The sequence below is a fragment of the Mytilus galloprovincialis genome, chromosome 11 (genome assembly GCF_965363235.1).
Source record: "Mytilus galloprovincialis chromosome 11, xbMytGall1.hap1.1, whole genome shotgun sequence".
Lineage (NCBI taxonomy): Eukaryota > Metazoa > Mollusca > Bivalvia > Mytilida > Mytilidae > Mytilus > Mytilus galloprovincialis.
In genome coordinates this window covers 62,690,799-62,717,548 of record NC_134848.1, presented here as the reverse complement: position 1 = coordinate 62,717,548, position 26,750 = coordinate 62,690,799, and the positions used below count along the sequence as shown (strand labels likewise).

The following is a 26,750-nucleotide window of genomic DNA, read 5'->3' as shown; positions in this document are numbered from 1 at the left end:
ATTGAGAACAATGTCTGAACAAAACAAACAGACATAATATGGGGACGAAGTCCCCTATTACAGTAGAAAATTCAATAAAAAATTTAAAAAATAGGGAAAATTTCCCGAATTTTTCATTGTAATAATGAACTCAATATCGTTCAAAGTTTTTTTTGTCGCGTTTTTCAATTTCCGGATCTGCGCAGAAATCTACTTCCGTTTCCGGTCCTGTTTGCACGAGACTTTGAATAAAATGTATATATATCAGTCTAAGAAAGGAACTTAATACTAATTCATTTTTAGAAGTTGTTTGTTATAAAAAAAAAAACGTTACCTGATGACACTCAGCGTTTCTTTGTTTACATTGAATATGACGTCATAACTTAAATAGCGTCACAACTAAAATCCCTAACAACAGAACCAAAATCGGAAACGTTACGGTATTTCCGTTTCTCTTTTTAACATGTTTGTTTTAAAAAAAAATCATACAGACTTCGTCTCCATTCACAGGTAATGCCTGCCTCATATTAGGTAAAAATGTCAAAAAAATAGGGGTACAGCAGTCAATATCTTAATCGCTGTAAAAACAAAAACAAAATATGTCCACAAAAATAACCAAAAAGGCATATTGACAATGAACATTAGCAAAAACGAATGACAAGTTAATATGCAAAAATTTACCATAGCACAATAATACAATGACTGGATGTTATATAAGTAACGATCCGTGTCAAATGGATATTTCCAAACATAAATTAGTCAAAACATGGACTAAATTTCAAATATAGAGTTTGATGTGAGAGTATGTTTATAAAAAAGTAACAATAATATAGTTATCGAAAGTACCAGGATTATAATTTAGTACGCTAGACGCGCGTTTCGTCTGCATAAGACTCATCAGTGACGCTCATATCAAAATATTTATAAAGCCATACAAGTACAAGGTTGAAGAGCATAAACAAACTTTAGAAAAACAAGAGACTACTTTGAAACTATAAATAATAATAAAATTTAAAGTTTCACACAAACATCGGACTTTATGTAGATTTAGTTGGAATCACTACTGTCATCAATGAGAAATCCGATTAGGTTATGATACTTGGTATGCATGCGATAAATGGTTCACAACAAAGTTGAGTAGAACAGATTAAACAGCAAACTATTTATCAAATATTCAAAACTACTGGATTTACTACTAAATATATGATGAATATGTATAACACAACAGAACAATATTAAAAAAATAAACAATATCAACAGGATCATTAATAAACATAAACGTAATGTTCCTATGTCCTCAGTTCAAAAGACTGTTTTAAAAGGATCCTAACTTATTTACTTGAACGTGTTGTCTTGAGTTGATGTAATTTTATCTATTGTTAATGTCATTTAAATCTCATAAAAGTGCATATTTTCATTTATAAAAATCACGGTAGCCGCTTTCGCGATATAAATAGTCACTATGTTACGAATCATAATGCGGTCAGTAGATTAGTAAAACATATATCTATATCATAAAGGTGATTTAAATTATCTGACAATTGTATATGTATATCAATAAATTCTTTAAATAGACGAACTACGAAGTTAAAAACAGGAAGTTTTATATTTTTGAAGAGTGAGTAAAATTATTTTTGTTTTTAAGCAATTACACTGTTTTATTATTCCAACCTTAATATATTCAGACTGAGTGTGATACATGTTGTTTTTTTTTTTGGTCACCATTTCAGTCACTGTACGGTCATTTTATAAAGCTTCATTTAAAAAAAGGTTTAATCCTCAAAACTAAACTTAATTATACTATATAAATCCTTTAGAGTCTACCATGTGAAGCAACAAAGTAAAACTTTTCACTTTGGAGCGCCAACTTTCACCCTTTCCTGAAACATATTCTTCAATGTAATATGAAATACATTGATAATGTGTGTAAAATAATAACAATACTGAATTCCGATGAAAATTCAAAACGGAAAGTCCCTAACAAAATGACAAAATCAAATCTCAAACACATTAAACGAATGAATGACAACTGTCATATTCCTTTAATGATCTTCAAAAGATTCTAAACCCTGCAATAAAAGATATCAATTGATTGAAATAGGAAAATAAGGTCACACTATGTAGGTGTTATTTATTATATTCTGTTGATTATCATGGTTGCAGTATTAACATCTCTCAAAATAAATGAATTTCTTTTAAGAAAAGAGGGATGAGTATAAGGTATCCATTAGATATACATGCATTGGACCTTTTATAACGAGTGTAAAAAATAATTTGTGTTCACATCTTCTTTTTTCTTTATTTCTTAGACATACTACAGCTACCGAGACCTTGCTTAATTCGTGGTTTTATAAATAAAAGAATTAAAGATGTTTGTTTACGTTCACAAAATTGTGTGATACAGCTACCTGCATCTATCAGAATAAATAGAACAATAATATCAATGTTTTGAATACATGTGTACTTTTGGTTTCAGGGCTTCGATGGAGGATTTAAGGAAACATCTAATGGTTGCTGCTGTAGACTTTGGCACTACATATTCCGGCTATTCGTTTTCAATGAGGGCGGACTGGGAAGACAACCCTTTGAAAATCAGTAACCCAATATGGAGGGCAGGAAGTCGACAATTCGTGTCAGAGAAAACACCAACATGTTTATTATTGAATAGTAATCGAGAGTTTGTAGCCTTTGGATTCGAAGCTGAAAATAAGTGGATAGATTTATTGTTGGATAACGAACATAAGGACTATTACTATTTTGAACGTTTTAAAATGAATCTACACAATAACAAAGTATACTTGATTTATCTTATATGTTAAACAAAACCGTCATTCTCTCTCAAAAAAAACAACGAATTATTTAAGTAAAAGTTGAAAGATGAGTAAAAAAAATTAATCTATATATATGCAACACTCCCAAACGTGTCCTTCCCCCCAAACGTGTCCGATTCTCCCAAACGTGTCTTTTCTCCCTAAACGTGTCCGAAATGTACAATATTTCCCAAACGTGTCCGATTTCATAACCCCCAAACGTGTCCGATAATTGTTATTCGCCAAAACGTGTCCAATATTTAACGCCAAAACGTTACACGTCTTTTAGCGCTTTTACATGTATCTCTTAAATAAAATCGCTGATAACGTTTACGGCAATTCTATGATGGGAGACACACGTGATGAAGATGTCATTTATCAGATTAAGTTAGTTCGATGTAGGTTTTTAATGATTATAATAATTGCAAAATTAATCTGTTATTATTAAGTAACTTTGACTGCAGTTGTTCATTGTCCAGTTAATTATTTTGTACTTATAAACTCCGATGATGCCTTTTATATTTATCCGAATATTGCATGGCGGGGTTTTAACAGTATTTTTTTTACTTTTGTCAATAGTTTGTGTGTATTTCAAAAACCCATCAAATTATAAACTTGTTATCCGGGTTTTTAATAAATTTTAGGTTTCCACCATCACTAAAGACACACGATAAGAAACATAACGTCCAGTGCCAAATATTGCATGCATAAGTTTTATAGATTCTTTTTTTTTTATTAATATTACTGTTATGTGATCAACGCCGGTTTTAAATGCAAATTTATTTTGTAGTGTATAAATAAACTTTAGAAGTACTTTATGCATATTTAGAGCGCACAATAGTTTTGCAAGTTTTAATGTTTTTACAGTTGTACTGTACACATTAACTTTAAACTAAACTTTAAACTGATGATCGCGTATTGTAAAGTTGCAAGTATGTCATGCATATTTAGAGAGAACATACAAGTTTTAATGTTTTTGCAGTTTTATTTAGAGAGAACATAGGTTACCTGTTTTTTTTTTTTTTTTACATTTAAACATACATGTTTTTACTGTTCTTTTGTTCAGATAAACTCTAGACTGCTGGTTGCATATTGTCCAGTTGCAAGTATTTCATGCAAATTAGAGAAAACATCCAAGTTTTAATGTTTTTTTCAGTTCTACTGAATAAATTAACTTTAGGCTGTTGATTTCGAATTGTCCAGTTGTCAGTATTTCATGCATAATTAGATAACGTCCAGTGCCAAATATTTCATGCATAAGTTTTATAGATTCTTTTTTTTTATGAATATTACTGTTATGTGATCAACGCCGGTTTTAAATGCAAATTTATGTTGTAGTGTATAAATAAACTTTAGAATGTTGATTACGTATTGTCCAGTTGCAAGTACTTTATGCATATTTAGAGCGCACAATAGTTTTGCAAGTTTTAATGTTTTTACAGTTGTACTGTACACATTAACTTTAAACTAAACTTTAAACTGATGATCGCGTATTGTCCAGTTGCAAGTATGTCATGCATATTTAGAGAGAACATACAAATTTTAATGTTTTTGCAGTTCTATTTAGAGAGAACATAGGCTACCTGTTTTTTTTTGTTTTTTTTTTACATTTTAACATACATGTTTTAATGTTTTTACTGTTCTTTTGTTAAGATATACTCTAGACTGCTGGTTGCATATTGTCCAGTTGCAAGTATTTCATGCAAATAAGAGAAAACATACAAGTTTTAATGTTTTTTTCAGTTCTACTGGATAAATTAACTTTAGGCTGTTGATTGCGAATTGTCCAGTTGTCAGTATTTCATGCATAATTAGAGAGAACATTAAAGTTTTAACGCACAGAGAACGGGACACTTTGACCCGTTAACTGTACTGTTTAACTCAACATGTTTGCTTACAATTTACAAACGAAATAGCCGAAATGACGCCCCCATTTTTAGCCAGTTTAATTCTTCCGTTTTGAAAAAGTACTAACGTGCTTATGTATATTTTTAATGAAATGTTAAAATTAGTATACGTTAATGAAATAGCAATAACCAAATAACGCTTGATATGGACACGTTTTGGGGATTGGACACGTTTGGGGGTTAGTTGAGAAATGGACACGTTTGGGCGTTTATACAAATGACACGCTTTGGTGCAGTTTTCAACTAGACATGTTTGGGGGAATCGGACACGTATGGAGGGAAGGACACGTTTCTGAGTGTTACATATATAATAAGAAGTTTCAAAAATGTTATTATAGTGAATTGTAAATTAAAAAAGAAACCTGAGCTGAGGGAAGGAAATTGCCTCCAAACATTCGGGTTTTTTTTTCTTTTCTCTATGAATTAACGATTGGTGCGTTTATGAACGTAAAAGCAAGAATGTGATGTGAGAAAACATGTCCAAAAGGGAAACGCTTTACGGTATAATTTTTTAGCTTCAACTTGCAGCCTTTCGTATTTCCGGAAACAAAGCAAAAGTCACTGTTTTAAAATATTTGATATTTTTTTTTTATTATGAAATAGAATATCACAAGTGGTATGATGTTAGATGATATAACTGGTACAAAACGACTGCCAGCTTTCCATGTGTTTAAGTTATCAATCCAATATTTGGTAAACCATTTGTTAGATGTTTTGAAAAAACGAGGAAATTTAGTCAAACATGACGAGGTTCAATATGTGCTGACAGTTCCTGCTATATGGACGGATAGAGCCAAAAGATTCATGAGGTCTTGTGCTGAAGGGGTAGGTGAATAAGCTAGGTATTGTAGCATTTATCTAACTTAATAAGTAATGTTTATGCAGCCGCCATTCAAATCAATACACATAACAAGTTACAAAACTGCTGCCAGGCTGTCTAGTGCATACACGATCGATCACTAACATATTCAGTGAACCACATTTGACAATTAGATGAAATCTTTACCGTAAATTAAGGAAACAGTAGTATATATATGTTACAGTGAATTTGTATAATCAGTGATTATGTAGAATCCCTGAAATTTTTAGAATCCCTGAAATATTCAGGGATTATGTAGAATCACTGGCTAGTTTAGGGATTATGTATAATCACTGGAAAAAACGTCAGGGATTATGCATAATAACTGAAATGAAGAATTAGTTTCATTTATAAAGAAAATAAATAAAATAAAATAATTTATTCTATAGAATCATATTAAAACATAATTATTCACATACATTGTAAAATGTTCAGCACAATATGTAAAAAAATGATAACATGATAATTTATGTTAGACACAATGTAATAAAATGTCAAGCACAATGTAATAAAATGTCAAGCACAATGTAATAAATTGATAAGCACAATATATTAATGTATTAAAATGTTAGGCACTACAAACAATATTTTAAAATGTCAAGCACAATATTTCAAAACAATCATTTATTTTTACAAACTAAATTTGGATGGCACCGACTATTGCACTCTTGCCCTGCTTTTCTACATGCACATCTGTTGGTTTCACATCTGTTTTTATCGCAACATCCACATTTTAAAAAACCCTGTCCTTCACATATTGAATCGGATTTTACAGCACGTCTTAAGGAAATAAAATTTTCAGTACACACATCTGAAGGTACCAAAAAAGGGAATCAGCAACCTCGAACTTGGTTCTTGTATATGATCCGAGAAGGATACCATGTTTTGTGGTCAAGTGATATCCTTTTTCAGCCTTTTGATGAACAATGGCCATAATGTTTTTTGTGTCTCCCTTACCTCTGTCAACATGTGGGATAGGTATCAGAACATAACAACCAATGTCAGCCTCCTCTAAAACTTTGTTTGATCTGTTGATCATTCGTTCTGCCTGTTTTTCTGTACATAAGGAACACAAAAAGCACAAAACAGATGTCCCATAACCTTCTTCGCCATTTGCTTTACCACAAATTACATGCACTGTTGATTTACAATTTGAACATGAATGTGCATTTGACGCTGGCTTTTGACAAACAATACATGTGAAGTCGTCGCTATCAATTGGAATATTTATATTATTGATTTCGATGCCTTCTTCGTTATCACGAAATCCTGTGTTGGTAATATCTTTCAGATCATCCTCTGTATTTAAGAGCGAAATTATTTCATCTGGCAAGGAGGATGTTGTTAGGCCAACCTTTGCCTCTACTCCAAACATTGCCTTATATGGTGTGCGTTTAATGCCAGAGTGGTAGCTTTGATTTTTTTTAAATTGAACAAATTTAATTCCAACAGGCCAATCTTTTACACCATTATCCCGCATCCATGTAATGATCATATCTTTGATATCAGCATTTGCACGTTCGACACTTCCTTGACTTTGAGGGTGTCTTGGCTTCCCATGAACGATTTTACAAAAAATGTTGGGGGCACCAAAAAGAAGAAATTTATCAAGAATCTGCATTGCAACCTCTGCTGCGCGTTTTGATTTCAGAGGCCGGAGAACCACAAGTTTTGTCATATGATCTTGGTAACCATGATGTACTTAAAATCGTCAAAACTTAACGATTGCATATCAACTAAATCCATTTGTCCACGTGAACTGAATTCTTTTGGTAACTATAGGTTTAACAACAAGTCCCTTACTTGCAATTTTACGCTTCTTTAATTGACATTCTACACACAACTCCTTATAAAGTTCCACAGCCTCTGTTGAAACATTGGCATATTTTCTATTTGCTTCCTTGATCATCTTATCACGCCCGCTATGCCCTGTTGCAATGTGAATTTTGTAAACAATGTTATACATATCCTCCCGACAATGAGTATTTAATATCATCGTCACAGGAACTGCGTTTCCTGATAATTTTCTATATGTCACCACATTGAAGGATTTCATACCTAAAATAGTCGAAATATATTTTCAATCCTTTGGTATTATCAACAATTTAAATTTAAATAAAACGATTCAAGATAGCTACAGGAGAACAAGCTTTACTGTACCTGTCATTTGTGCTATTTTTTTTCAATCAAAATGCCCCCCCCCCCTCCCCCACCCCCACCACCACCACCACCACACACAAATAGTTTACCCAGGAGACGCAAATCGTAGAAATGGTACATGTACTTTTGATTCTGTAAATCTAGTTATACTAGTATTGCTATTCACAAAAAAAATTCAACAATTGAATTAAATATCACTTGAAAAACTGTTCACTTAAGATTAACCTAGAACATGTACTAGAAGATCAGGAATAAAAACTGTTCACTAAAATCTTGTTAGGAATAACAAATAAAATTGAAAAAAATTGTCTATATTTATTTTTTATCAAACAAAGTATCTTAAGATTATTGATAATCCCTGAAATTATATTAAAGAATTGTAGAATAATCATTAAAATATTTATTTTTTGTTATCAAACAAAGGGTCTTCAGATTATTGATAATCCCTGAAATCATATTAGGGAATTTGTAGAATAATTATCAAAATGTTCAGTGATTATGTAAAATCACTGGTTATTTTCAGGGAATCTATATACTCACTAATGAGTTGAATGATTCTACATAATCCCTGAAAAATCAGGGATTCTATATAATCACTGATTATACAAATTCACTGTAACATATATACCGGTGTTCAAAAGACATAAATCGATTGAGAAAAATATTTGGGTTACAAACCAAAATCGATGGAAACACATCAACTATTAGCGGGAAAAGAAAGGAACAACAGGAACACCGAAGTACAACAAAAACTAACGCCAACACACATAGGAACGAACTATTTGATAAATGCCCCAATGTAACATAAATAGAAACAAACTACTTGTAACAATTGACATATTTCTTACTTGGCGCAGGACATTTTACGAAAAAAATGGTGGGTTGAACCTGGTAAAATAAGCTTGTGAAACAATTTAAACGTGTTGTTTTTTATTACAGTTATAAACAATAAACAAGTATTTCAGACACCAACCAATAACAAACACAGGATAACAGGTTCATGATTTTAGACACGCACATATAGAGTAGGGTAAGGGTTTTACGTGTTTGTTAGCATAAATTTCTTTGTTGATCATGTTGATGATCTTGTATTTACACGTTAGGCGTATAGAGAACAATTATTTTTCAGCAATGTCAAAAACAATATTAACCATTTAAGACAAACTAGAACAAAACCAATGAAAATATATGACCGCATCTAGAACGCTATAAAAGTCCCGATTTGATATGATATTAAGCATCTATACTTAAACCAAATACGACTGATAGCTATAACAAGTACGACATACAGCAATCAAATACAACCACTTAATACATGACAATGACTTTCGAAACTCACATAAGGAACGCGGAGGGGTTAATCAAAATTGTAAGCGTGCAACACTCAACTAGCCTAGGTAATTTTGATGTGAAAGTATTATACATTAAGGACTACATATAAATTCTGTACAGGACACATTCAAACTATTTAGGCTGATTGTTGCAATTGTTTGTACTTCCTTTCGTATTCACCCTGAGCGTGTCTTACCTCTAATACGTATGGTCTCCTTATTGCCAATGGATTATGATAGTGCAATAATTGTTCAAATCTTAAAACTAATATTTGTTTCAAAACCTTCTTTAAGGCTGGGATTCCCACAAACAACTTGATACTTGCACTTGAACCAGAGGCCGCATCCATTTTCTGTCAGTTTTTATCAACTGAAAAATTAAAAGGATCTGACCCAGGATTCACAATGACAGCCGAAGGGACAAAATTCATGGTGGTTGATCTTGGAGGTAAAGTTTTGTTCACACATTAAAGGAAATATCCGATTCTATCTATTGTCAACACATTTAAAGATCATAAACCTAAGTCAATATCATTCTCTTACGAATTTGAATATTGTGAAGTGCTGATTGTTCAAATGACTTCGTGATTACTATCAATGAAGAAAGAATTGATGGTAATTGCAATTTATATAAAATTGCATGAGTTTCTTTTTTTATCTATATTCTCCAAGGTTGCTACATAAGAATGAATGCTGAATAACTTAAAGTTTTACGTTTTGAATTACACTAGGTAGAACAATAAGTTACATTTATGTTGAAGGTAGATTTCTTTATTCATCTAATAAGCCCTCTTAGTATTGTCATAAAGATTTGTTTACCTGCAAAAAGACAATCCTAAATGGTAAAACTGGTTATGTTTGTATACTTATATAAAGATATGATCATATAATATAGCGGCTGATGCAACCCGTGAAGCATTATCTGCTTTTCTTTCCGGAGCATCTGAGATCAACCCTTGTTTTTGATGGGATTCGTGTTACTCGTCGTAAGGTTTCTATATTATGTGATATATACTGTGTTTATCTTTTGTCACTTTTTCGGGATTGTTGTTTTGTGATGGTATTGTCAGTTCGCTTTCAACTTATTAGTTGAACTGTTCCTTTTGGTATCTTTCGTATTTGCACTGCCTTTCATTTAGATTAAAGTAACGTTAAGACATACTTTATCATGTTTTCTTTTCCTTTGATTAAGACATTGGTTTAGATAAATGTCAGATATATATCACTTTTAACAATCAGTCATTTTCCAAAAAATGTGAATATATCGTCTGTTTCCATTTAAGCTATTTCCTTTTTTAATTCATTAACCATTATGTTCATATTTTTTACAGGCGGCACTGCAGACATAACTGTTCACGAGAAAGCTGCAAATGGTCACTTGAAAGAAAAACATAGAGCTATCGGAAATGATTGCGGTGGAACATCGATTGATAGAAGGTTTTTTAAGCTTTTCGAAGAAATTATCGGAAAGACCACAATGGATTCATTAAAAAGGAGAGCCCTCTAGCATATATAGATCTAATAAGAGAATTTGAATCCGTGAAAAGAACGGTTGAAACTGAAACAAAAACTAAAGTAACTATGACAATCCCGGTTGTTGCGCTTGAAACATCATGTCAGAAAGTTCACAACAAGAATTTAGAGTCTCTGTTGGCTGATTCGTCATATTCAAAAGACATAAAACTAGCACAAGATAAAATTCGTATTGATGTTGAGGTTTTCAATAAGATGTTTATGCCTTCCGTTGATAGTGTTATATCACTTATGAAAGAGATTTTTCAAGATAAATCATTGAAGGACGTGACGCATTTGCTAATGGTAGGAGGTTTCTCAGATTGTCAACTAATGCACGACGCAGTTCGCCAAGCATTTCCGGAGAAGAAAATAATAATTCCAGAAGAAGCTGGGTTAGCAGTGCTTAAAGGGGCCGTTTTATTCGGCCATGATCCAGAGTATATACAGTCACGCATCATGCGATGCAGTTATGGTGTCAAAACGAATGTCCCTTGGCATGACAAAAAATATGACAGAAAACACTATGCAGTTATGGAAGGGGAGGAAAGGTGTGACAATATATTTTCTCTTATCGTCGGAAAAGACGAAAGCGTTGAAGCAGGAATGTTAGTTAAGAAATCTTTCTTTACACCTTTCAAACATCAGGACAAAATGGAGATAATGGTGTATGTATCTGATGAGACAACACCAGGATATGTTGACGATGAAACGTGTTCTTTGCTATGTACACCGACAATCACTTTTTCAGACACTTGTGAGTATAGGCGATGGGTAGACGTAGAATTTGTCCTTGGAAAAACGGAAATTGACCTCATAGCTCACGATAGAAATTCTGGGAAGGCGATATCAGCAAAGTTTGATCTAAATTAATCGTATCGTGAATCAAAGGAAAATTCATTAGTTAGACAGAAGACTTTGAGTTTGAACTATCAGCTAGGGTGTATTCTTTTATTGTACAATTATGGTTACCTCGTAGTTTGATCTTGTATTTATATTAGTACTTAAGTGTATTGTTTCAAACTATAATTCAGTTTCATTCATTGTCGAGCCTTCGACTTTAGTCGAAAAAGCGAGATATAGCGATCATACTTTCCATCGGCGTCGTCGTCGTCGTCGTCGGTGGCGTCCACAAATATTCACTCTGGTTAAAGTATTTGAAATTCTAAAAACTTTCTTAAATTATTCTGGATTTCTTCCAAACTTGGACAGAACCTTGGTACACTCTGTGGTAAAGTTTTAAAATTTTTATAACTTTCTTGAACTATCCTGGATGTGTATAAAAAATGGACAGAAGCTTGTTTTTTATCATAAGATAGTATCCAGAAGTAAATTTTGTAAAAAACAAATCCATTTTTCTGTATTTTACTTACAAATGGACATAGTTTTTCTGACAGGATACAATACATTCACTATATGGTAAAAAAAATAAAAAAATTTATAAACTTTTTTTATTCTATCCTGGTTTTTAGCAAACTTTGACTGAAGCTTGTTTATGATCAAAGGCTAGCATCTAGAAGGAAACTTAGTTAAAATTCTGTACCTGTTTATCCGTATTTTACTTATAAATGGACCTAGATTTTCTTCAAGTAAATATTACATACAGTCTGTAGTTAAAGTTTTTAAAACATGTATTAGATTCATAAACTATCCTGCATTTTCACCAAACTTGGACAGAAGCTTCTAACAATAAAAAAATAGTATTATAAGAGGAGTATTTTTATTGCCTTTTCCCCTCATTTTTGTTGAGCCTGCGATTAACAGCAAAAGTAGACGAGATATTTGGTTCCGCTGAACACTCACGATTTTTTTTCGTATACATGTAGTTTCCATGTTTCAGAAATATATATTCATGTATATTATATAATCATCGCATTTTATTTAATTATTTCTTATATATATACTTGTTGTGATTCAATATTTGGACAATAAGTTCTTATACTCCTCTCCTGTTAATCTAAAAGCTGTTATAGTTTCATTCTATTTTTTTATTTTTTTTACTTAAGAAAATGCATGTACCAAGCTAGAAATATGACAGTTGTTATCAATTCGTTTGATATTTTTGAGCTTTTGATTTTGCTATTTGCTAAATTTTCATTGGATTTTTTTCGACATTTTACTTCTTTCTTCGATCACTTCATGGTAAAATATGTATATGCATTTGAGAAAATAAAATATCCCATGATATTATCTACTAATATATTGAAATTTAAGATATGTTTGCTAAAGTATAATAAATAGATGATTAGTCCTTACTTTTCGTTTTACTCATTATCTAAGGCCATATTATGACCCATAATTGTTAACTGTAATGTCGTTTTGTCACCTGTTGATAGTTGTTTAATTGGTAATCATACCAAATCTTCTTATTCTTATAAATAGTCATTATGTTGATACAGATATTTTTGTTGTGTCCGTATCAATTTTCGGAAGATATTGCAATCCTATATTTGGGTTGTTAACTGCTTTTCATAGAAGTGTAGTATGATAATAGAAATCTCACTATAATGTAGTATCGAAAACATTTGAAAACCTGCGTTACCATGAAAACTACCTGTCAAGTTTATCCTAATAAATAAACAAATACGCGAGGTATATATTGTCCTTCAATGAAGATTCACCGAAACGACCTGATATTAAAAATCTCGAGTCAATTAATGTGTTGTGAAAGTATTTGCATCTCCCACTTGGTACTCGTCCGTTCAAACTCATGTTTTGCAAACAATGGTTTTTTCGTTATTCATTAAAGATATTTTTTGAATTTTTGAATATATAATGTATTTAGTGTATTAAAAAGAGTCTGTTTCTTCGTTTTGTTGTCCTAAAATGAAAAATTTAGTACTCATTCAAATTGCATAAAAACCATATGTTGGATATTTTGCAAAATTTGATTTGGAATTCTAATGAAAAGAAGTAATTATTCAACACTTTATAATTAGCGGTTGTCAAAAACTAACAATCGATACTTCTTCAGCATCATTGTTTTTAAAACGTCATTAGCAACTGTACTTATCCCAGGCATAGATAACTTAATCCGTATTTGTCAAAACCTTTTAGAATTTGGAGTCCTCAATGCTCTTAAACTGGAATCCACGTGTATTCGATTCATTCAAACAACCGCTATGACCCGATTTTTTAGGGCAAAATTTTGCCCTGGAGATTTTAACGGGATTGAACGATACTTTGTTACATATCAACGTACAACATCATAACATGTAAACAAACAGAACAATTTGTTTTCTTTTGCATACAAAAGCATTAATTAATGCGTCAAATACATCCCTATTCTAAATTTAAATAATCTAGTGCATTAGATAAAGAAAAAATATCGAAAAAGGTATAAATTTGACATGAAAATAAAATTCCGCTAAACTTCATGAACGATTTTCGCAAATCAACGTGACGTCATACAAAATGGAACTTTTGAACTGACGGCTGTGGTTTCGACAATACATTTTAAACTGTGAAATAAAAATGTTCCATTGGATTATTGGAAGGAAAATAGATGATTCCTTTTCATTTGCGATAACATTTCTTGGATTGTAGCATTAAATAAAACTCCATGTGTACTGTTACTGTTACACGTAATTTGATTGGTCGACTAATCAGATTCTACAATAGATCGACTCACACCGGCTGTCTATGAACAAAGTGTAGTAGTCAGCCGAGAACCAGCTAACAATGCTCTTCAACTTTGTATTTGATTTGGCATTCTAACTATTTTGATCTAATCGTCACTGGTGAGTCTTATGTAGACGAACCCGCGTCTGGTGTATTATATTATAAGCCTGTTACATTTGATACCTATATATGTAGGAAATCGTTCAGGATTGAGTCAGCACAAAATTTAACTCGATGTGAAACGGGCTGGCTAAAATAGTATATCAATGAATGATATTGGAGTAACATATTTAATTCTAATACACTTAATTTTCTACCTTTGATATAATAAATATGATTTGTGTCTTGCTTCTTCCTAATTGTGTGTTGTGGTTCTTGTTTATGCATTAAAAAAAGTGCGGTATACCAAAAAGACGAAACAAATTACAAAATAAAACTAGAAGTCAACATACAATCTCCTGATTATGTTTTATATATTTTTGTATTAAATATCGCTGCTTGTATGTTTACTTTGACATCTCATTTGTCTTGGTCACGCACTTATCTCTCGAACTCAATTCATTATTTAGGATAAAAACAATTAAAAAAATGTATTTCAAATTAAGTCCCAAAAAATCTTCGCACATTTATTTAATATCATATCGATTTTGTCAATTTCTTTGTGTTCGCACAATTTTTTTAAACCTGCAACCTACACATCTTGATGATCGTAAGTTACATACAGAATGTGGCCATAAGTATTCGTCACTTGAGATTTTTCGCTATATATTGTATTATATTACTAAATTATAAAAAAAAAAAAAACATTTTGGGTTTATTTTTCGTTTGATTTTAAGCAAATTGGTACTAATAGAAGCAGAATTGTCACAGGTATATTAGACTAAGTTTATTTGGTCATATATTTTTTGTGGATCATTTTCATCTTTTTAACAAGATAAACTCAAATATTATTTTCTGTTCAGAAATTCGCTAAATATTCAACCAAATTAAATTATAAAAATTTGTTGTATGTTTTCACATCAAGAGAAAACAAAAACATCGGAAGATAACACTATTACCAAATAAATAAACGTACTTTAGACATTTCTACGTCTTTTAAAAATCCAATCATAAATGACCTCAAAACATGAAAACATGAAATATATTGCAAAAAAAATGTAGGTAACGAATACGTGTGGCCACGTTCATTACATGGCCAACTCAAAAACAAATGAAATCAATTTCATCATCTAAAGAATAATATGTGCAAGTTAAAGGGATGTTTACTCCTCCTTTCAAAATACAGAGATTTTTAAAGACTGTTATAAATTGATCAAAACTCAAAAAAATGGAAAAGGCGATAGGTCTTTTTATTGAGATATATAAGATACTGAAATTTGACGGAAATTGATTCGCTCATACATATATCACTGGAACCTTTTTTCTTTCAAAAGTAGGAAAAAATTACAAGGCTTTTATGAGAGAAAAAAATATGTCATAAAACTTCGAACTTCAAATTAGGGGTAAAAAGTAAATCACAAAAATACTGAACTCCAAGGCAATTCAAAACGGATAGTTCCTAATAGATTGGCAAAAACAACCCACATCACGCGATGTATAAGAGCTGTCAAATTGCTTACTTGGTACAGGCATTTTTCTTATGTAAAACCTGGAATTATAGCTAGCTAAACTTGTATGACCGTCGCATCAAATTCCATTATATTGACAACGATGTGATCAAAACAGACATAAAAGGTAAAAATATCACATATAGGGGTATGTGATTGCAATTTTAAATGGCACCACACAAATAGATTTAGACGATTTCAAATATCTAACAAAAAGTCTTAAACTATGAAAAAATGTATCTATTTAACAATGTTCACGCAAATTAAATTATAAATATTATCTTTAATGTCAGTAGATACTGTCATTAGAATGGTTCAATCGTTTTATATTCCACTGTTTTAAATGTTAAAAGATAATCCAGCACGAATAGTAATACATACTGTAGAACAAATTTTTAGTATTCCGTTCTTGCTTCACAAAAAGATTACCTTTTAACTTACAATAGAAAAAGAACAATCAAATCCGATCTATCCTAGGTAGAAATAGTCAATATAGTTCTCGCAAAATTGTTTCTAGTTTCCGACCCATATCTTGCTGCCAATCAAAATCCGATCCATCCTGGATAGAAATAGTCAGAATAGTTAAATTGTTTCCTGAGAATTGATCCATCTCTTATTGGCCATTTATAATACGTCACTTCCCCTCCAGTCAACCATCCAATCCACCAGCTGAAGCTACCAACTGTTGTTATTGTATGATCACAGAGTGATAACGTTGCGATTATTATCTCCCACTTCGGACTATCAATATATTCAACCTTGTTTTTTACGTGACGTGGCATGTTCTCTTTAGCCCAAGTCATGTTTTGTGAAGTTACTACAAACAGAACATTTCTATATTTTGACAGAAAATAGTTGACAGATTTGGATAAATACTCTGGTGTTGCTATAACAAAACCATTTTGTTTTAAATGACTACTAATGAATATATCTCCCAGTCGAATATGGACACCTACTAAAGTTACTACTTTTCTGGATTCTTCGTTGATCTTTTGCATTATTTGTCTAATATTGTGTTCAGCCTCGATTTGAATGTGGCGTCGAAAAGTTAGTTGTTTCCTTAGTTCGTTCCTAAATTCATAAAAATATTTCCAGGACTGTAGACAACTAACTAGTCTGACATTTTGAGAATTGTTAAACCTTAAAAGACTATCGTCGTAAGCAGACGACTGTTTTTCATGCCGGTAATTAAATGTCTGACAAATTTTCACGTCTGGTCGTACATCAACGTCAATGTTAAATACACGATTTATTTCTGTATTTTCACCTACTATTAATCGCATATTCTTTGATCTCGAAACACCAAAATGGGATGCAAATTGAAATAAGTTATTTCCAAACCTTGATCTAAAAACAGGACACAAATATGAAATATTACTGGTGTATTTATTTTCATTGTTATTGAAACTATTTGTGGTAGTATTTATGTAATGAGCATGTTCTACCGGTATTTCTCGACATTTTTTTGTAAAATTGTTCCCGTGTTGAAATATCCTGCACTTTGTATTATTCGATTTAAAGATGACAGAGAAGGATAGATGTACAACTAGTACATGTAGTATAGATGTAATTAATATCACTGAAAAAGAAAGCACACAAATGATAACACTGAAAAGAAAGCACACAATTTGTAAGACTGAAAAAGAGAGCTCACAATTGATAACACTGAAAAGGAAAGCACAAAATTGATAACACTGAAAAAGAAAGCTCACAATTAATAAATCTGAAAAAGGAAACACACAATTAATAATACTGAAAAAGAAAGCAGACAATTGATATGATTGAAAGAGAAAAAAAACTCACAATTATTAGCAATGAAAAAGAAATCACACAGTTGATAACGCTGAAAAAAAGCACACAATTGATAACACTGAAAAAGAAAGCACACAATTGATAACACTGAAAAAGAAAGCACACAATTGATAACACTGAAAAAGAAAGCACACAATTGATATGATTTAAAAAGAAACAAAGCTCACAATTATTAGCAATGAGAAAGAAATCACACAATTGATAACGCTGAAGAAAAGCACACAAGTGATAAGACTGAAAAAGAAACCACACAATTGATAACACAAAAAAAGAAAGGACACAATTAATAGCACTGAAAAAGAAAGCACACAATCGATAACACTGAAAAAGAACGCTCACAATTAATAAAACTGAAAAAGAAAACACACTATTTGTAAGACTGAAAAAGAGAGCTCACAATTGATAACACTGAAAAGGAAAGCACAAAATTGATAACACTGAAAAAGAAAGCTCACAATTAATAAATCTGAAAAAGGAAACACACAATTAATAACACTGAAAAAGAAAGCAGACAATTGATATGATTGAAAGAGAAAAAAACTCACAATTATTAGCAATGAAAAAGAAATCACACAGTTGATAACGCTGAAAAAAAGCACACAATTGATAACACTGAAAAAGAAAGCACACAATTGATAACACTGAAAAAGAAAGCACACAATTGATAACACTGAAAAAGAAAGCACACAATTAATAACACAGAAAAAGAAAGCACACAATTGATATGATTTAAAAAGAAACAAAGCTCACAATTATTAGCAATGAGAAAGAAATCACACAGTTGATAACGCTGAAGAAAAGCACACAAGTGATAAGACTGAAAAAGAAACCACACAATTGATAACACAAAAAAAGAAAGGACACAATTAATAGCACTGAAAAAGAAAGCACACAATCGATAACACTGAAAAAGAACGCTCACAATTAATAAAACTGAAAAAGAAAACACACTATTAAAAACAATTAGTAAGAATGAAAGTGATTTGTTTCACACAACGAAAAATATCGTTTTTGTTTAGAATAAACTTATCATAGATACTAGAATATAAATGTTGTATTTGCGTCAGACGTGCGCTTCGTCTTCAAAACTCATCAGCTCGAAGAAAAAAAAAGTTAGAAAAAGATTAATAAAGAACGAAGTTGAAGAGCCTTGTTGATCAAATCACTGTATTATACTCGATAATAATCACTCTTATCATCCTGATTGCGCATGTGTTACGTCCTCAGTTATATATAATTGTTGTCAAAGATATCAAGATAAACCAGTATCCACTTTATATAAAAACATAAAAACATGTGGTATGATTACTAATATGACAACTATCAACTGCAGTGCAAATGAAGTGGATTTAAGTAACGTTCGGCCACCATACGGCCTTCTGAGATAAGAAAACCTATAATGTACAGTCAAATATAGACGGACATCGACTGACGTGACAATGACATTTCAAATGAGAAAAGTATCAGCAAAGTATATAACAAAACAATTTTACGAAAAACGAATATGACAGACATCAACTAACAACCATTTGCGCCAACACGGGATAACAACCAATATTATGTGGCGAGATTAGACAATTACATTGGTTACACTTAGTCACCTGAACATTTTAGATACTTTTCTGTTATCTTTACATAATTCAATTTTGGATGTAAAGGGTCTTCTGATTGGCTGACATTGTTTTGTCAATTAGCTCATAAACACAATTGTATCATGGACAGTGACGTCAACAACGTTGTTCATGATTGCCAATGAGACAACTCTCCACAAGAGAACACAATGACACAGAAATTATTAATCATAAGTCACCGTACGGCCTTCAACAATGTACACAGCGCATACCAACTAGTAAGCTATAAAAGGCCCCGAAATGACAATGTAAAACAATTCAAACGAGACAACTAACGGCCTTATTTATATCCATAAATGAACGAAAAACAAAGATGTAACACATAAACAAACGACAACCACTGAATTACAGGCTCTTTACTTGGGACAGACACATACATACATAATATGGCGGGGTAAAGCATATTAGCGGAATCCCCCTAACCTGTGACAGTGGTATAACAGTACAACAAAAGAACGAACTATAAAAATCAGTTGAAAAAGGCTTAACTCATAAGATGGACAAAAATACAAGTGGACGTGGCCGGGTATTTGTACATCCCAACAACAACAGAACAGGAACAAAACGAAGAAAGAACATCTTTGGTGACATGACGACACTCTTTCGAATCTATTTTAAATGAAGGATGTTATTTTGGTCCTTTTTCAAAAAGTTTTTAACCTCTCTGTCCTGAACGATATCGAGGTCCATGGCCATAGGGAACATATCTAAACTTAGACGATTTACAGTCTTAAGTTAAGGGAGTATTATTTTATACATTCACGTCTAATGTTACCGACGTACAATTTAAAATTAAACTTCTGCTGTTTTTTTTTTTTTTTTGTATGTGTATGAAATTATAGGTGGTTCTATGTTATCGAAATTGGGAGGTATAAAGTTTTGAACGGTATAGTCAGTAAATATACTAGATAAGTTGATAAATTCAATACCTCTGCTATTATATCTAGTTTTAAAAAAAAGACGTTTATAAACTTCAGGTTTGTCGATACGCGGGAACAACCTATGGTGGCAAAAAAGCTGTAATTATACGCGAATATTCCTACAGTGGGCTGAAGAAAGAGATGGTGTCACAATCCTTGAAAATATCGTGTAATTTATTAATGGGTATTTGACCCAGTTTACATAATAATTGATGCCTACCATTGTTTTTAAATATAGATAGGAGATTACCAAGTGTATAATTTATACGATGTTTAACTCTTTGATTTGATTGATACGTTTGCCATGCAATCTATTATTTCGTTGTCTTTTATTAATAATACTCATGATATCAATAGAAGGTCTAGACTACTCCGAAAGGGAGTAGTATACTTAACATAAAAATGACTTCACGGTCCGATTACAAGCAAGCTAACCGAACTTTCTACCGTTACCTACCCACTCAATGCATTTTGCTGTAAGACAGCTTTGATTACTTCGGATAAATAAAAGCCTCCATGTTTGCATCATTTTGCTCTGGTACTACTACCTCCATTACCTTTTTTTTAAAATATATCTTGTTTAACTAAATAAAGAAGGACTGGTCAAAAATGAAAAAAAATATGGATTTGTAACTGACCTATGTAAAGGTGTTTCCTCGTCATATCAATTTGCAATTGTGACCATGGATTGGTAACAAACGTACGGAAAGACATTTCCTCTTCATATCAATTTGCAGTTGTGACAATGCTGGCATACTTCAACATGTCACATGTCATAGTCGACGTTTAATTAGTCAAATGTATTATATACTAATCGATCAAAAATCAAACTATCATAATTATGAAATAATTCGTAAATATATTGAAATGTGTTTTATCTCTGTCGATTTATAATGCAAATAAGATTAATTTGTATTCATTTGAACAAAAATTTGCAAATCATGATTTCAAGAATTTTAATTTTTATGTTTTCATATGATCTTTTCTATATCGATGTATAATTAGTATTTGTCTGGTTTTGGCCATGTTTATAGACTCCATGTCGATGCCACAGCTGGTGGCCGTTTTGTCTCCGATGGTATATCACAAAGTCAGTATCAGAGTTAACGACATGTACTGCTTTCGTTTAGGTTTAAACATATTTTATTTGTTTAAGTACAAATTGATACGAAACAAGTCAAACAGACTTATGAAGTCTTCTCCATTTAACATTTATAGCAAAATAATACAAAATATATGTATAAGCATGCATGTATAGATTGGTATTTCTATTTAAAAAAAATAGCGATAAAAACAAATCATCTTAACATTTCGAGAGTGTTTTCTTATGTACCACTTTTGTTAAAGCAGGCTTCATACATTTTATTGTCATACTCATAGCATAAACCACCATTGAAGTGTCATAGTTTTCAGAATGGTTCAATCGTTTTATATTCCACTCTTTAAGAGGGAGATAATTGAGCACGAATAGAAATACATACTGTAGAACAAATCGTTATTATTTCGTTCCCACAAAAAGGTATGTACATTGTCTCATTGACACTCATACCACATTTTCCTATATCTATAGAGATTCCCTGTTAACTTACTATAGAAAAAGAACATTCAAAATCCGATCCATCCTGGATAGAAATAGTCAGAATAGTCTTCGCTAAATTGTTTCCTGAGTACTGAGCGGTCTCTTACTGGCCATTTATAATACGTCACTTCCCCTCCAGTCAACCATCCAATCCACCAGCTGAAGCTACCAACTGTTGTTATTGTATGATCACATAGTGATAAGGTTGCGACTATTTCCTCCCATTTTGGACTATCAATATATTCAACCTTGTTTTTCACGTGACGAGGCATATTAGCTTTAGCCCAAGTTATGTTTTGTGAAGTTACTACAAAAAGAACATTTCTATATTTTGATAGAAAATAGTTGACAGATTTGGACAAATACTCTGGTGTTGCAATATTAAAACCAACTTTTTTTAAATAACTATTACTGAATATATCTCCTAGTCGAATATGTATGCCCACTAAAGTTACCATTTTTCTGGATTATTCGTTGAACTTTTGCAGAATTTGCATAATATTGTGTTCAGCCTCGATTTGAATGTGGCGTCGAAAAGTTAATTGTTTCCTTAGTTCTTTCCTAAATTCATAAAAATATTTCCAGGACTGAAGAGAACGAACTAATCTGACATTTTGAGAATTGTTAAACCTTAAAAGACTATCGTCGTAAGCAGACGACTGTTTTTCCTGCCGGTAATTAAATGTCTGACATATATTAACGTCTGGTCGTACATCAACGTCAATGTTAAACACACGATTAATTTCTGTATTTTCACCTACTATTAATCGCATATTCTTTGATCTCGAAACACCAAAATGGGATGCAAACTGGAATAAGTTATTTCCAAACCTTGCTTTAAAAACAGGACACAAATAAAAAATATTACTCGTGGATTTATTTTCTTTGTTACTGAAACTATTTGTGGTAGTATTTATGTAATGCGCATATTCAACCGGTATTTCCCGACAGCTTTTTGTAAAATTGTTCCAGTGTTGAAATTCCCTGCATTTTGTATTATTCGATTTAAAGATGAAAGAAAAGGATAGATGTACAACTAGTACATGTACTAGTATAGATACAATTAATATCACTGAAAAAAAAAGCACACAATTGTTAACACTGAAAAAAGCACAGAAGTAATAGCACTGAAAAAGAAAGAACACAATAAATAACACTGAAAAAGAAAGCATACAAAAAATTACTAGTGTAAAACTATTCAAACGAGAAAACCAACGGTATAATCTATATTAAAAAAACAAGATACAAGACACACTTATAAACCACACCAACAGACGACAACTACTCAACATTGGATTCCTAACTTAGGGTAAATGTAAACAATTGCTTGCATATCTTAACATTTATCTGAATTGTTTGTCCACTGAAACATTTATCTGAATTGTTTGTCCACTGAAACATTTATCTGAATTGTTTGTCCACTAAAACATTTATCTGAATTGTTTGTCCACTGAAACATTTATCTGCATTGTTTGTCCACGGAAACATTTATCTGCATTGTTTGTCCACTGAAACATTTATCTGCATTGTTTGTCCACTGAAACATTTATCTGAATTGTTTGTCCACTGAAACATATTTATCTGAATTATTTGTCCACTGAAACATTTATCTGCATTGTTTGTCCACTGAAACATTTATCTGCATTGTTTGTCCACTGAAACATTTATCTGAATTGTTTGTCCACTGAAACATTTATCTGAATTGTTTGTCCACTAAAACATTTATCTGAATTGTTTGTCCACTGAAACATTTATCTGCATTGTTTGTCCACGGAAACATTTATCTGCATTGTTTGTCCACTGAAACATTTATCTGCATTGTTTGTCCACTGAAACATTTATCTGAATTGTTTGTCCACTGAAACATATTTATCTGAATTATTTGTCCACTGAAACATTTATCTGCATTGTTTGTCCACTGAAACATTTATCTGCATTGTGTGTCCACTGAAACATTTATCTGAATTGTTTGTCCACTGAAACATTTATCTGAATTGTTTGTCCACTGAAACATTTATCTGCATTGTTTGTCCACTGAAACATTTATCTGAATTGTTTGTCCACTGAAACATTTATCTGAATTGTTTGTCCACGGAAACATTTATCTGCATTGTTTGTCCACTGAAACATTTATCTGCATTGTTTGTCCACTGAAACATTTATCTGAATTGTTTGTCCACTGAAACATATTTATCTGAATTTTTTGTCCACTGAAGCATTTATCTGCATTGTTAGTCCGCTGAAACATTTATCTGCATTGTTTGTCCACTGAAACATTTATCTGAATTGTTTGTCCACTGAAACATATTTATCTGAATTATTTGTCCACTGAAACATTTATCTGAATTGTTTGTCCACTGAAACATTTATCTGCATTGTTTGTCCACTGAAACAATTTTTCTGCATTGTTAGTCCACTGAAACATTTATCTGAATTGTTTGTCCACTGAAACATTTATCTGAATTGATTGTCCACTGAAACATTTATCTGCATTGTTTGTCCACTGAAACATTTATCTGCATTGTTTGTCCACTGAAACAACTTAAACATGTTTGGTCTGGAGAAAAGATAAAGCATCTAGATATGAAAGCGTCTACAGCAGAATGCATTGAGTGTGTAGGTAAAGGTAATATTTTTGGTTAGATTGCTTGCTTGCTGAACTGTAAAGTCATTACCGGTATTAGGTTAGGAAAACTGTCCTCCGTTAAGAGTATACTTGTCCGACAGATTACCAATATATCTGTCTGGATGTCTATATATAAAAAAAGAAGATGTGGTATGATTGCCAATCAGTCAACTCTCCACAAGAGACCAAAAAGACACAACAAAGTATTAACAACTATAGGTCACTATACAACCTTCAACAATGCGCAAATCCCATACCACTTAGTCAGCTATAAAAGGCCCCGAAATGACAATGCAAAACAATTCAAACGAGAAAACTAACGGCCTTATGTGTATACAAAAATGAACGAAAAACAAAGATGTGACACATAAACAAACGACAACCACTGAATTACAGGCTCCTGACTTGAGACAGGCACATACATACATACTATGACGGGGTTTAACATGTTAGCGGGATCCCAACCCTCTCTCTAAACTGGGACAGTACAACATAAGAACTATAGAAATCAGTTGAAAAAGGCTTAACTCATAAGATGGACAAAAATACAAGTTGACATGGCCAGGTACGTGTACATCCCAACAACAAAAAGACACTAGGAACAGGTGTGAGAGTATTCGCAGTTGCATGTAACTGACAGCTAATTCAAAGCTTTAACAACTAATAAACAAATCATGCATCTAAGACTAAATTATCAATCCTTACACATCCAACATCCAATGGGTTTAGTATAAAGACGTCAGACACAGTCAGAGAAAAACATGACCTTGTGAAATGTCAAGATACAGGTATCGACAGATTGTAGTATAATGAATGTGTATATGTATAAAACATACTAGTACGATTTATGTTGCTTTTAATTTACTGATAACATTGATAATATTTAGACCATTACAAATAAAGGCAATAGTAGTATACCGCTGTTCAAAACTCCTAAATCTATGGACAAAAAACAAAATCGGGGTAACAAACTAAAACTGAGGGTAACGCATTAAATATTAGAGGAGAACAACGACACAACATTAAAATGTAACACACACAGCAACGGACTAAGCATTAGACAACATCCGATGAGAATAACCAATATAACATCAAAACCAAATACATAATATGGGATAGAAAAGTACCGTGACACGTCTTATAGTAATGTGAATTCACACTCAAAAATAGGAGAAAACAAACGACACAACGGAAACACAACGTAAAAATGTTACACACACAGAAACGAACTATGATATAACAATGGTCATTTTCCTGACTTGGGACAGGACATTTTTAAAGAAAAAAATTAATTGTTGAACCTGGTTTTGTGGCATGCCAAACCCCGCACTTTGATGGCATTGTTAAATATAACATTAAAATGACAACATAATAATACAGGACTACAATACAAATACATAGGAGAACGTATTAGGCAAAGAAACACATGAATAATAGATAACAAAAGGCATCAGGTTTAAAATTCATTACGTCAAAAACGCGCCTCGTCTAAACAAGACTTACCAGTGACGCCCAGATATAAAAGTTCGAAAGTCAAAAAAAGGGGACAAAGTTGTACAAATACTATTCAATGATCTTATGACAGTGTTGAATTGGTAAACTTTTAGAATGAGTTTATTTCAAGAAGCGATAAGTTTATCAGGATCATTTCTAAATTTCCGGGCACGGTTAACAACATTTCCGTAAAAATGAGGATGTGCTATCCCGTTTGAAATAAGTTTTTTACAGTTACAACCAAACTTCAAAATCAAATATTCATCTTTATGGAAAAATTTAGTAAAGGTTTTAAGTAATATATGGTAACAATATCCCTGGATTAATAATTTACCAGTAATACAGCAGAGTGCATTGAGTGTGTAGGTAAAGGTAATAATTTTTATTAGGTTGCTTGCTAACTGAACCGTGAAGTCATTATTAGGCAGGGGCGGATGCAGGAATTTTCGAAAGGGGGGGTGCTAACCCAGGGCACCCAGGGCAAAGGGGGGGGGTGCAAAACATATGTCCCGATACAAATGCATTGATCGGCAAAAATAAAGGGGGGGTGCGCACCCCCGGAACCCCCCCCCCCCCCCCCTGGATCCGCCACTGTTAGGTCAGGTAAACTGCCCTCCGTTAAAAGTAGACTGGTCCCTAAGATAACCAATTTATCTGTCTGGAGGTTTAGACTACTTCGAAAGGAGTGTGGTATACATGTAGGACTCTAACGTACGATGGTTACGCTAAAGGGCGATGGTCTACGCTAAAGTGCGATGCCTAGACACGCTAAATTGCGATGGTCCGCGAAAGTATAGACGTAATAAACGTACTATCATAATGGATTATGACGTGAACAGTCTTTTATACAAACAAAAAATTAACATGCCGAAAGAAAAATGTAGAATATTTGATTAACCACT

At 32.2% G+C, this 26,750-nt stretch overlaps 1 pseudogene; it reads left to right on the top strand.

The window, feature by feature from the left end:
* The first annotated feature begins 1,527 nt into the window (after nt 1–1,527).
* LOC143052582 (heat shock 70 kDa protein 12A-like) lies at nt 1,528–12,813 on the top strand (annotated as a pseudogene).
* Nucleotides 12,814–26,750: the final 13,937 nt, after the last annotated feature.